Source organism: Trachypithecus francoisi, unplaced genomic scaffold (assembly GCF_009764315.1).
Source record: "Trachypithecus francoisi isolate TF-2019V2 unplaced genomic scaffold, Tfra_2.0 Lachesis_group1, whole genome shotgun sequence".
NCBI lineage: Eukaryota > Metazoa > Chordata > Mammalia > Primates > Cercopithecidae > Trachypithecus > Trachypithecus francoisi.
In genome coordinates, this window is record NW_022681454.1 from 45,070,163 (window position 1) to 45,084,723 (window position 14,561).

A 14,561-nucleotide genomic window follows, 5' to 3' on the forward strand; every position below is an offset into this window, starting at 1 on the left:
GTGTTGACTTGGCTCAGCTGCATGATTCTCACTTGGGATTTCTCAAATGGCATAATCAGAGATGGGGTGCAAGAGTCATCCCAAAACTGGACTGAGCTGCACATCCGATATGCCACAGTGCTTCTCCACAGGACCTCTCGCTCCTGCAGAATAAACTGGACTTCCTATACAGTAGCTCAGGATTTAAAATACTCCATCAGAAATGGGATCTAATCAAACTAAAGAGCTTCTGCACAGCAAAAGAATCTATCATCCGAGTGAATAGACGACCTACAGAATGGGAGAAAATTTTTGCTATCTATTCATCTGACAAAGGTCTAATATCCAGAGTCTACAAAAAACTTAAACAAATTTACAAAAAAAAGAAAAAAGAAAAAAGAAAAAAACCCAAAAACAAACAGCCTCATTAAAAAGTGGGGAAAGGACATGATTAGACACTTCAGAAAAGAAGACATGCATGTGGCCAGCAACATATGAGAAAAAGCTCAACATCCCCACTGATCATTACAGAAATACAAATCAAAACCACAATGAGATACCATCTCACACGTCACAATGGCTAATATTAACAAGTCAAAAAAAAACCCAAAAACATATGTTGATGAGGCTGGAGATAAAAGGAATGCTTTTACACTGTTGGTAGGAGTATAAATTAGTGTAACTATTGTGGAAGACAGTGTGGCAATTCCTCAAAGATCTAGAGGCAGAAATACCACTTGACCCAGCAATCCGATTACTGGGTATATACCCAATGGAATATAGCAGATCACGAGGTCAAGAGATTGAGAACATCCTGGCCAACATGGTGAAACCCTGTCTCTAGCAAGAAAAAAAAAATTAGCTGCATGTGGTGGTGCACACCTGTAGACCCAGCTACATGGGAGACTAAGGCAGGAGAATCACTTGAACCTGGGACGTGGAGGTTGTAGTCAGTGGAGATTGTGGCACTGCACTCCAGCCTTGGTGACAGAGCAAGACTCTATTTAAAAAAGAAAAGGAAAAAAAATGAATATAAAGCATTCTATTATAAAGAAACATGCACACATGCACATGTATGTTTATTGCAGCACTACTCACAACAGCAAAGACATGAAATCTACCTAAATTACCATCAGTGATATACTGGATAAAGAAACTGTGGTGCATATACACCATGGAATACCATGCAGCCATAAAAAAGAAGAAGAGCGTGTCGTTTGCAGGGACATGGATGGAGCCAGAAGCCATTATCCCCAGCAAACCAATGCAGAAACAGAAAACCAAATACTGCATGTTCTCACTTATAAGTGAGAGTTGAATAATTAATAAGAACACATGGACACAGGGAGGGGAACAACACACACTGGGGCCTGTTGGAAGTGGGGGCTAGGAGAGGGAAAGTATCAGGAATAACAGCTAATGTATTGCTGGATTTGATTCCTAGGCAATGGGATGATCTGTGCAGTAAACCACCATGACACACATTTACCTACGTTAATAAACCTGCACATCCTGTACATGTACCACGGAACTTAAAAGTTGAAGAAAAAAAAAAAAGTCAGGTAAAATTCATTAACTGGATTTGTTGGTCTACGAATAAAAGTTTCCATGCAAACTGAAAGCAGAGATTGACAGGCTAGTTTTGTGGGCTAAGCCTGGGACTGCTGCACAGTTACGCTCTACTTGATAGTTAAAGCTGTCAGATTGAAGTGGCTGCAGAAATAGGCCTCACACCTTGATGGAGAAGTGGCAACCTCACATTGCAGAATAGCTTGAGGAATGGAAGATAATGTTTCAGTCATTTTTGGATAATACAGTGTGCCTAAGACATGCCCTGGGTGCAATTCAGGTATTGGGCATTCACTGACAGTTATTCTCATAATGTTTGGTGTACTGGATTTGATCATAGCCCATTTTATGTAGCAGGAGTAATGGTTGTGTTGTTGATTTTACAGAACTAACCTACAGTTAGAAGTAAGATCAAGCTTCCCCTCAGCTGACTAAGTGGTGAGACATACCTGATCATTCTTGTTACAGAATTTTGAAAGACGGTATAGTGAAAAAGTTACCTTTAAATATTATTTATCAAAGATAATACTTCTTGCCGTGCCTAGGTCCAGGAACTGTCAGAAACATCTTATCAAATAGCTGCAGAGGATAGATTGCTTGAGCCAGAGATGGAGACTAGCCTGGGCAGCATGGCAAAACTTCATCTACTAAGAAATATAAAAATTACCCTGGCATGGTGGCACACACCTGTAGTCCCAGCTCTTGGGGCCGCTGAGGCAGGAGGATCAGCTCAGCCCGGGAGATCGAGCCTGCAGTGAGCTGTGATTGCAACACTACACTCCAGCCTGGGTGACAGAGCAAGACCCTGTCTCAAAAAATAAAAGTAATAAATAAATATGTAGCTGCAGAAAGGAGAAAATCCACAGGTTGCTGTATCAAACATCAGAAATTTTCCTGAGTGTTTGAACAGAGTTTGAAGCAAAGGACAAACCTTCAAATTGAAAACAACAACAACAACACACACACACACAGAAAAGAGAAAAAGATATAGTTTACCTCTTAAGTGATTAATGACAACAACATTTTTAAAGTGATCATAGTTTATACAATCATCTAAAAGAGGATCAGTGAACTATGGCCTGTGGGCCAAATCTGACTCATCACCTGTTTTGGCAGATAAAGTTTTATTGGAACACAGTCATGTTCATTTGTTTACAAATTGTCTATGGCTGCTTTCACTACAGTGTCAGAGTTGAGTAATTGTGACAAAAACCGTATGGCCTACAAAGTCAAGAATACTTTCTACCTGGTCTTTTAAAAAAAGAAGTTTGCTGACTTTTGCTTTTTAGTGAAAGTTTGCTGACCCCTTACTAAAATATTGAGGGTGGAATTTGTATTTTAAAAAGAGATAAGATGAATTCTCTACATATTAATGGTGGTCTGATCTTCCTGGGCCCTGGGAGCCAAGAAATACAAGGGAGAAGCCTCCTGAGAAAGACCAGGATATAACAGAGTGTAATTTGCATGGGAATATTTATTTTTCAACCAACAAATCAAGTTAATGAATTTCTAACCCACTAAGTATTTTAAAGACCTAGGGCAGAAAATGTTGACTCCACTGTACATGGATAAACAAAAGGTCCAAGTCATTGAGTCATGGTTTACTTTCAGTTGATGTTGATTCTTTTTTTAAACTGAGACTCATGTTTCTTTACTTTAGATTTTCCTTTTCAAAAGAAAAGGAGAAAAATGTGTATGCTTTTCTGCCTTTCTTACACTTCCACTATTTGTTCTCCTCATCATTCAAAGAGATTTACTTTGCCTGGAGAAGGATTGGAGTTTTTGACAGAAAGGATCCAAATGAAAAGAAAGTCAACATTTGTTTTCTTACTGCTGAAATAGACTTTTGAAACCCACATCAGAAACAATCATGTTAAAAGCTAAAGCTTTAGTTTTGCGAAAGTATTGTTTGTTTTACCTTTTTGGTTAAAGAAAGCACGGTGAAAATCAACATGGCTAACCATGAAGGATGCAGGGTATAGAATTTATGTCACAATAATAAACTAAAAAGGAGAGGGATATTTAGTGACCTTCACAGATTAAAGATGGGTCCCCTCTGCTATCCTGTCTGCTACCAGCTGCAGAGGATATTGATTGAGTCATTGTGTTGAAGGAGGTAAGAAGGACTTGAAATGAGAGAACAAGATATAGGGTGATCCTGGGAAAAGGGCAGAGTCATCTCTGAGAAACAGTTACACTATGGCGACACTGACACCTACAGACAATCCACCTACACAGTGGGTGAGCAGTCATTGAGCATACCACTGACTGGCGAGGGCCCGCATGTGTGCCATGAATCATCTTGTAGGAGTCACCCTCTTTGATGCATTAAAACCTTTTTTAAGCCAATCCACACTCCTGTGTGGCCAGCCTCCTTCTGAACCATCCAGGATACTCAATGCTTCCCAAACTTTGAGATCTGGAAGAGGTATTCAGGGGAGCTGCTCTGCTGCAACTTCCTGACAACCTTGCACAACTCCATACCGACCATGTCTTTATGGATTACATATGGGACCAGAATTGACTGCAGTACAACCTGAGTCTTGGCAAAGTACCCTGCGATTCCTCCTGGAGCAAGAAAGGATAAGCAAGCTGGTAAAGAGATGCCATGGGCAGTTCCCACCCACCCCCATATCTTGTGGGAGATGACCACAAGGACATTTCTCATTCGTCTCTTTAGTTTCAGTTGATCACAGGACTTTTGACCTTGCTCCCTCAGGGTTCAACTGCAGAATTCTTTGTGAGTTTATCTATTTGGCTAAGAGTTAGAGCTGACTCCTCAGTAGCAGAGTGACCTGCCACCTGTGCCATCTGTCATCTGGCCTCTTTGTTCAGTGTCATTCTATGGAATTAGGGATGCAGGGAGCTGACACCATGCTGGTGGTTCTCATGCATTTTGTGTGAGTAATAAACTGTCTGACCGTATTTGACTTCATGGTCTCCCTACTGGCTGAATCTATGGAAGTGTGGTGTGTGAACCTAGCAGTTGCATTCAGGAGCTTCGTAGCCCCATTACCAACCACACTGCTGCTCGGGGACCACTTAATTGCTTGACAGATTGTGAGTGGGAAAGTCCTGGGAGTCCGCACTTGGGTAGAAGTGGAGATTACAAAACCCACTCCAATTATCCAAGGTACTCAAAACCAGATGGGTTATCCTGGAAAGCATGATGAGTCGGGTGATTGGGCTTCCCACTAGCTTAAAAATGTGAAATAATACACCAACCAAAAGACTCTGAGACTAAGCGCTGAGTGGTGAGTGGAAGTTCTACTGCCAAAAAGGAAATCCATTTCAACCAAGAGAGGATAGACTTTGGGAGGTAAGACTTGGAGGGAAAGTTGGGTGAGACATTTTTTTAAAGCTAAGACTCACAGTCTTTGTCCCACATTGGAGAAAGACAGTGCTAGGTGTTGGTTTGGCAAGCACTGTGTGGGCTAGTTGGTTAGGCATCGGGTAAGGGTTGTGTTGACCAACTGTGGTTGCTTTAGTAAGTGGTCTTGTGCTGCATATATGAGGTGTGCACGCTGGGATTATGGTGCCCAGCTGCTGTCTGTGTGAATGAGGGCTCCCCTGCAGCTTTATGGTGCTCAGAGGTCTTTTATTTCTCTTCTTGTGCTATCCTTACAGGACTATGAAATCTGGTTGCCCCTGCTTCTCTTTGTATGGAGCACCCTTGCAGGCAGCCATGTTCACCATCCCTCACAGCAGCCACAGCAAGACCAGCCCAAGAAGAATCTGAGCTCAGACATACCTAGCACCACCCCCACCTGATGGTCCTTCCCTATCCACCCTGGTAGCGGAAGACAAAGGGCATATAATCTTGGGAGTTCTAGGGCCCTGCCCACCACCAGTCCCTCTCCACACTACTACAGCTGATGCTTTCTGGAAAGTTCCACCTGCTGACTGGAGGTCAACCAGCACAAAAATAGAGCATTAAACCATCAAAGCTAAGGACCCCCACAGAGTCCATTGCACTCTCTGCCACCTCCACTGGAACGGGCGCTGGTGTCCATGGCTGAGACCCATAGATGGTTCACATCACAGGACTCAGTGCAGACACCCCACAGTACCAGTTCGGAGCCGAGTAGACAGCTAGACCCAGAAGAGAGACAACAATCACTGCAGTTCGGCTCACAGGAAACCACATCCATAGGAAAAGGGGGAGAGTACTACATCAAGGGAATACTTTGTGGGACAAAAGAATCTGAACAACAGTCTTCAGCCCTAGACTTTTCCTCTGACAGAGCCTACCCAAATGAGAAGGAATCAGAAAACCAACCCTGGTAATATGACAAGACAAAGCTCTTCAACGCCCCCCACCCCCCCACCATCAAAAATCATACTAGTTCATCAGCAGTAGATCCAAACCGAGAAGAAATACCTGATTTACCTGAAAACGAATTCAGGAGGTTAGCTAAGCTAATTGTGTGTGTGTGTGTTGGGGGTGGGGGGCAGGGGGGCGAGAAGGACCAGAGAAAGGTGAAACCTAATGCAAGGAAATCCAAAAAATGATAGAAGAAGTGAAGGCATAAATATTCAAGGAAATAGATCGTTTAAAGAAAAAACAATAAAAAATTCAGGAAACTTTGGACACATTTCTAGAAATGTGAAATGCTCTAGAAAGTCTCAGCAATAGAATTGAACAAGTAGAAGAAAGAAATTCAGAGCTAAATACAAGGTCTTTGAATTAACCCAGTCCAACAAAGACAAAGAAAAAAGAATAAGAAAATACAAAGACTCCAAGAAGTCTGGGATTATGTTAAACGACCAAACCTAAGAATAATTGGTGTTCCTGAGGAAGAAGAGAATTCTAAAAGCTTGGAAAACATAACTGGGAGAATAATCCAGGAAAAATTTCCCAGTCTTGCTAGTTACCTAGACTGCAAATACAAGAAGCACAAAGAATACCTGGGAAATTCATCGCAAAAAAATCTCACCTAGACTCATTGTCATCAGGTTATCCAAAGTTAAGATGAAGGAAAGAATGTTAAGAGCTATAAGTCAGAAGCACCAGGTAACCTGTAAAGGGAAACCTATCAGATTAACAGCAGAATTATCAGCAGAAACCTTACAGCCTAGAAGGGATTGGAGCCCTATCTTCAGCCTCCTCAAACAAAACAATTATGAGCCAAGAATTTTGTATACAGCAAAACTAAGCATCATATATTAAGGAAAGATACAGTTGTTTTCAGACAAACAAATGCTGGCAGAATTCACCATTACCAAGCCCCCACTACAAGAACTGCTAAAAGGAGCTCTAAATCTTGAAACAAATCCTGGAAACACATCAAAACAGAACCTCTTTAAAGCATAAATCACACAGAATCTATAAAACAAAAACACAAGTTAAAAAGCAAAAGCAAAAAACAAAATAAAAATCAAAGTACACAGGCAACAAAGAGCATGATTAATGCAATGGTATGACACATTTCAATATTAACATTGAATGTAAATGGCCTAATGCTCCACTTAAAAGACACAGAACTGTGGAATGGATAAGAACTCACCAACCAACTATCTGCTACCTTCAGGGGACTCATCTAGCACACAAGGACTCACATAAACTTAAAAGTAAAGGAGTGGAAAAAGACATTTCATGCAAATGAACACCAAAAGTGAGCAGGGGTAGCTATTCTTACATCAGACAAAACAAATTTTAAAGTAACAGTGGTTAAAAGAGACAAAGGGAGACACTATATAATGGTAAAAGGATTTGTCTAACAGGAAAATATCACAACCCTAAACATATATGAACCTAACACTGGAGCTCCCAAATTTATAAGATAATTACTAATAGACCTAAGAAATAAGATAGACAGCAAAACAATAATGGTGGAGGACTTCAATACTCCACTGACAGCACTAGACAGGTCATGAAGACAGAAAGTCAACAAAGAAACAATGGATTTAAACTATACCATGGAACAAATGAACTTAACAGATACATACAGAACATTTCATCCAACAACTACAGAATACACATTTTATTCAACAGTGCATGGAAATTTCTCCAAGATAGACCATATGATAGGTCATAAAACATGCCTTAATAAATTTAAGAAAATTGAAATTACATCAAGCACTCTCTCAGACCACAGTGGAATAAAACTGGAAAGCAACTCCAAAAGGAACCCCCAAAACCATGCATATACATGGAAATTAAATAACCTGATCCTGAATAAGCATTGGATCAAAAATGAAATCAAGATGGAAATTTAAAAATTATTTGAACTGAACAACAATAATGACACAACCTTTCAAAACCTTTGGGACACAGCAAAGGCAGTGCTAAGAGGAAAGTTCATAGCCCTATATGTCTACATCAAAAAGTCTGAAAGAGCACAAATAGACAATCTAAGGTCACACCTCAAGGAACTAGAAAAACAAGAACAAACCTAACGCAAGCCCAGCAGAAGAAAGAAAATAACCAAGATCAGAGCAGAACTAGACAAAATTGAAACAAAAAAACAAAAAATACAAAAGATAAATGAAACAAAAAGCTGATTCTTCGAAAAGATAAATAAAATTGATAGACCATTAGCAAGATTAACCAAGAAAAGAGGAGAGAAAATCCAAATAACCTCACCAAGAAATGAAACAGGATATATTATTACTGACACCACTGAAATACAAAAGATCGATGAGATTCAAAGATGACGGAATAGCAAGAGCTCCAGTCTGCAGCTCCCAGTGTGAGCAATGCAGAAGACAGGTGATTTCTGTATTTCCAACTGAGGTACCAGGTTCATCTTACTGGGGCTTGTCAGACAGTGGGTGCAGCCCACGGAGCAGGGCAGGGCATCCTCTCACCTGGGAAGCACAAGCGGTTGGAGAATTCCCCTTCCAAGCAAAGGGAAGCTGTGACAGACAGTACCTGGAAAATTGGGACACTCCCACCCTAATACTGCACTTTTCCAATGGCCTTAGCAAATGGCACACCAGGAGATTATATCCTGTGCCTGGCTCAGAGTGTCCCATGCCCATGGAGCCTCACTCACTGCTAACACAGCAGTCTGAGATCCAACTGCAAGGTAGAGTGAGACTAGGGGAGGGGCGTCCGCCATTGCTGAGGCTTGAGTAGGTAAACAAAGCGGCCGGGAAGCTCGAACTGGGTGGAGCCCACCGCAGCTCAAGGAGGCCTGCCTGCCTTTGTAGACTCCACCTCTGTGGGCAGGGCATAGCTGAACAAAAAGCAGCAGAAACTTCTGCAGATTTAAAGGTCCCTGTCTGACAACTTTGAAGAGAATAGTTGTTCTCCCAGCACAGAGTTTGAGATCTGAGAATGGACAGACTGCCTCCTCAAGTGGGTCCCTGACCATGGAGTAGCCTAACTGGGAGACACCTCCCAGTAGGGGCCGACTGACACCTCATACGGCTGGGTGCCCCTCCGAGCCGAAGCTGCCAGAGGAAGGATCAGGCAGCAACATCTGTTGTTCTGCAATATTTGCTGTTCTGCAGTCTCTCCTGGTGATACCCAGGCAAACAGGGTCTGGAATGGACCTCCAGCAAACTCCAACAGACCTGCAGCTGAGGGTCCTGACTCTTAGAAGGAAAACTAACAAACAGAAGGAATTCTATTTCTATTTCTATTCTATTTCCTTCTTAGAAGGAAAACTAAACAAACTAAAAAAAGGACATCCACACAAAAACCCCATCTGTGCATCACCATCATCAAAGACCAAAGGCAGATAAAACCACAAAGATGGGGAGAAACCAGAGCAGAAAGGCTGAAAATTCTAAAAATCAGAGTGCCTCTTCTCCTCCAAAGGAATGCAGCCCCTCACCAGCAATGGAACAAAGCTGGATGAAGAATGACTTTGACGAGTTGAGAGAGGAAGGCTTCAGACGATCAGTAATAACAAACTTCTCCGAGCTAAAGGTGGATGTTCAAACCCATCACAAATAAGCTAAAAATCTTGAAAAAAGATTAGACGAATGGCTAACTAGAATAAACAGTGTAGAGAAGTCCTTAAATGACCTGATGAAGCTGAAAACCATGGCACGAGAACTACGTGATGCATGCATAAGCTTCAGTAGCTGATTTGATAAAGGGGAAGAAAGGGTATCAGTGATTGAAGATCAAATGAATGAAATGAAGTGAGAAGGGAAGTTTAGAGAAAAAAGAATAAAAAGAAATGAACAAAGCCTCCAAGAAATATGAGACTATGTGAAAAGACCAAATCTATGTCTGATTGGTGTACTTGAAAGTGACGAGGAGAATGGAACCAAGTTGGAAAACACTGTGCAGGATATTATCCAGGAGAACTTCCCCAACCTAGTGAGGCAGGCCAACATTTAAATTCAGGAAAAACAGGGAATGCCACAAAGATACTCCTCAAGAAGAGCAACTCTAAGACACACAATTGTCAGCTTCACCAAAGTTGAAATGAAGGAAAAAATGTTAAGGGCAGCCAGAGAGAAAGGTTGGGTTACCCACAAAGGGAAGCACATCAGACTAACAGTGGATCTCTTGGCAGAAACTCTACAAGCCAGAAGAGAATGGGGTCAATATTCAACATTCTTAAAGAAAAGAATTTTCAACCCAGAATTTCATATCCAGCCAAGCTAAGCTTCATAAGCGAAGGAGAAATAAAATCCTTTACAGACAAACAAATGCTGAGAGATTTTGTCACCACCAAGCCTGCCTTACAAGAGATCCTGAAGGAAGCACTAAACATGGAAAGGAACAACCAGTACCAGCCATTGCAAAAACATGCCAAATTGTAAAGACCATCAATGCTAGGAAGAAACTACATCAATTAATGAGCAAAATAACCAGTTAACATCATAAAGACAGGATCAAATTCACACATAACAATATTAATCTTAAATGTAAAAGGGCTAAACATTCCAATTAAAAGACACAGACTGGCAAATTGGATAAAGAGTCAAGACCCATCAGTGTGCTGTATTCAGGAGACCCATCTCATGTGCAGAGACACACATAGGCTCAAAATAAAGGGAAGGAGGAAGATCTACCAAGCAAATGGAAAACAAAAAAAGACAGGGGTTGCAATCCTAGTCTCGGGTAAAACAGACTTTAAACCAACAAAGATCAAAAGAGACAAAGAAGGCCATTACATAATGGTAAAGGGATCAATTCAACAAGAAGAGCTAACAATCCTAAATATATAGGCACCCAATACAGAAGCACCCAGATTCATAAAGCAAGTCCTTAGAGACCTACAAAGAGACTTAGACTCCCAAACAATAATAATGGGAGACTTTCACACCCCATTGTTAACATTAGACAGATCAATGAGGCAGAAAGTTAACAAAGATATCCAGGAACTCAATTCAGCTCTGCACCAAGCAGACCTAATAGACATCTACAGAACTCACCACCCCAAATCAACAGAATATACATTCTTCTCAGCACCACATCACACTTACTCCAAAATGAACTACATAGTTGGAGGTAAGGCACTCCTCAGCAAATGTAAAAGAACAGAAATTATAACAAACTGTCTCTCAGACCACAGCACAATAAAACTAGAACTCAGGATTAAGAAACTCACTCAAAACCACTCAACTACATGGAAACTGAACAACCTGCTCCTGAATGACTACTGGGTACATAACGAAATGAAGGCGGAAATAAAGATGTTCTTTGAAACCAATGAGACAAAGACACAACGGGCCATAATCTCTGGGACAGAGCTAAAGCAATGTTTACAGGAAAATTTATAGCACTTAATGTCTACAAGAGAAAGCAGGAAAGATAGAAAATTGACACCCTTACATCACAATTAAAAGAACTAAAGAAGCAAGAGGAAACACATTCAAAAGCTAGCAGAAGGTAAGAAATAACTAAGATCAGAGCAGAACTGAAGGAGATAGAGATACAAAAAACTCTTCAAAAAAAATCAATGAATCCAGGAGCTGGTTTTTCGAAAAGATCAACAAAATTGATAGACCGCTAGCAAGACTAATGAAGAGGAAAAGAGAGAAGAACCAAATAGATGCAATAACAAATGATAAAGGGATATCACCACTGATTCCACAGAAATACAAGCTACCATCAGAGAATACTATAAACACTTCTATGCAAATGCACTAGAAAATCTAGAAGAAATGGATAAATTCCTGGACACTTACACTCTCCCAAGACTAAACCAGGAAGAAGTAGAATCCCTGAATAGAGCAATAACAGGTTCTGAAGTTGAGGCAATAATTAATAGCCTACCAACCAAAAAAAGTCCAGGACCAGACGGATTCATAGCCGAATTCTACCAGAGGTACAAAGATGAACTGGTACCATTCCTCCTGAAACCATTCCAATCAATAGAAAAAGAGGTAATCCTCCCTAATTCATTTTATGAGGCCCACATCATCCTGATACCAAAGCCTGGCAAAGATACAACAAAAAAAGATAATTTTAGACCAATATCCCTGATGAACATTGATGCAAAAATCCTCAGTAAGATACTGGCAAACTGAATCTAGCAGTACATCAAAAAGCTTATCCACCATGACCAAGTGGGCGTCATCCCTGGGATGCAAGGCTGGTTCAACATACGCAAATCAATAAACGTAATCCAGCATATAAACAGAACCAAAGACAAAAACTACATGATTATCTCAATAGATGCAGAAAAGACCTTTGACAAAATTCAACAGCTCTTCATGCTAAAAACTCTCAATAAATGTGGTATTGATGGAACATAACTCAAAATACTAAGAGCTATTTATGACAAACCCACAGTCAATATCGTACTGAATGGGCAAAAACTGGAAGCATTTCCTTTGAAAACTGGCACGAGACATGGATGCCGTCTCTCACCACTCCCATTCAACATAGGGTTGGAAGTTCTGGCCAGGGCAATCAGGCAGGAGAAAGAAATAAAGAGTATTCAATTAAGAAAAGAGGAAGTCAAATTGTCCCTGTTGGCAGATGACATAATTGTATATGTAGAAAACCCTATCATCTCAGCCCAAAATCTCCTTAAGCTAAGAAGAAGCAACTTCAGCAAAGTCTCAGGATACAAAATCAATGTGCAAAAATCACAAGGACTCTTACATACCAATAACAGACAGAGAGCCAAATCATGAGTGAACTCCCATTCACAATTGCTTCAAAGAGAATAAAATACCTAGGAATCCCACTTACAAGGGATGTGAAGGACCTCTTCAAGGAGAACTACAAACCACTGCTCAACAAAATAAGAGGACACAAACAAATGGAAGAACATTCCATGCTCATGGATAGGAAGAATCAATATTGTGAAAATGGCCATACTGCTCAAGGTAATTTGCAGATTCAATGCCATCCCCATCAAGTTGCCAATGACTTTCTTCACAGAATTGGAAAAAACTACTTTAAAGTTCATATGGAACAAAAAAGAGCCTGCATTGCCAAGACAGTCCTCAGCCAAAAGAACAAAGCTGGAGGCATCACGCTACCTGACTTCAAACTATACTACAAGGCTACAGTAACCAAAACAGCATGATACTGGTACCAAACAGAGATATAGACCAATGGAACAGAACAGAGCCCTCAGAAATAATACCACACATCTATAATCATCTGATCTTTGACAAACCTGACAAAAACAAGCAATGGGGAAAGGATTCCCTATTTAATAAATGGTGTTGGGAAAACTGGCTAACCATATGTAGAAAGCTGAAACTGGATCCCTTTCTTACACCTTATACAAAAATTAATTCAAGATGGATTAGAGACTTAAGGGTTAGACCTAAAACCATAAAAACCCTAGAAGAAAACCTAGGAGGCCGGGCGCAGTGGCTCAAACCTGTAATCCCAGCACTTTGGGAGGCCGAGACGGGTGGATCCCGAGGTCAGGAGATCGAGACCATCCTGGCTAACACTGTGAAACCCCGTCTCTACTAAAAAATACAAAAAAAAAAAAAAAAAAAACTAGCCAGGCGAGGTTGCAGGTGCCTGTAGTCCCAGCTACTCAGGAGGCTGAGGCAGGAGAATGGCATAAACCCGGGAGGTGGAGTTTGCAGTGAGCTGAGATCCAGCCACTGCACTCCAGCCCCGGCGACAGAGCGAGACTCCGTCTCAAAAAAAAAAAAAAGAAAGAAAGAAAGAAAACCTAGGCAATACCATTCAGGACATAGGCATGGGCAAGTACTTCATGACTAAAACACCAAAACAATGGCAACAAAAGCCAAAATTGACAAATGGGATCTAAAGATACTAAAGAGCTTCTGCACAGCAAAAGAAACTACCATCAGAGTGAACAGGCAACCTACAGAATGGGAGAAAATTTTTACAATTTCACTATCTGACAAAGGGCTAATATCCAGAATCTACAAAGAACTTAAAGAAATTTGCAAGAAAAAATCAGACGACCCCATCAAAAAGTGGGCAAAGGATATGAACAGACACTTCACAAAAGAAGACATTTATGCAACCAACAGACATATGAAAGAGTGTTCATTATCACTAGCCATCAGAGAAATGCAAATCAAAACCACAATGAAATACCATCTCACACCAGTTAGAATGGCGATCATTAAAAAGTCAGGAAACAACAGGTGCTGGAGAGGATGTGGAGAAATAGGAACACTTTTACACTGTTGGTGGGACTGTAAACTAGTTCAACCATTGTGGAAGATAGCGTGGCAATTCCTCAAGGATCTAGAACTAGAAATACCGTTTGACCCAGCCATCCCATTACTGGGTATATACCCAAAGGATTATAAATCATGCTGCTATAAAGACACATGCACACGTATGTTTATTGTGGCACTATTCACAATAGCCAAGACTTGGTACCAACCCAAATGTCCACCAATGATAGACTGGATCAAGAAAACGTGGCACATATACACCATGGAATACTGTGCAGCCATAAAAAAGGATGAGTTCATGTCCTTTGTGGGGACGTGGATGAAGCTAGAAACCATCATTCTGAGCAAACTATTGCAAGGACAGAAAACCAAGCACCATATGTTCTCACTCATAGGTGGGGATTGAACAATGAGAACACTTGGACACCAGGTGGGGGAACATCACACACAGGGGCCTGTTGTGGGGTGGAGGG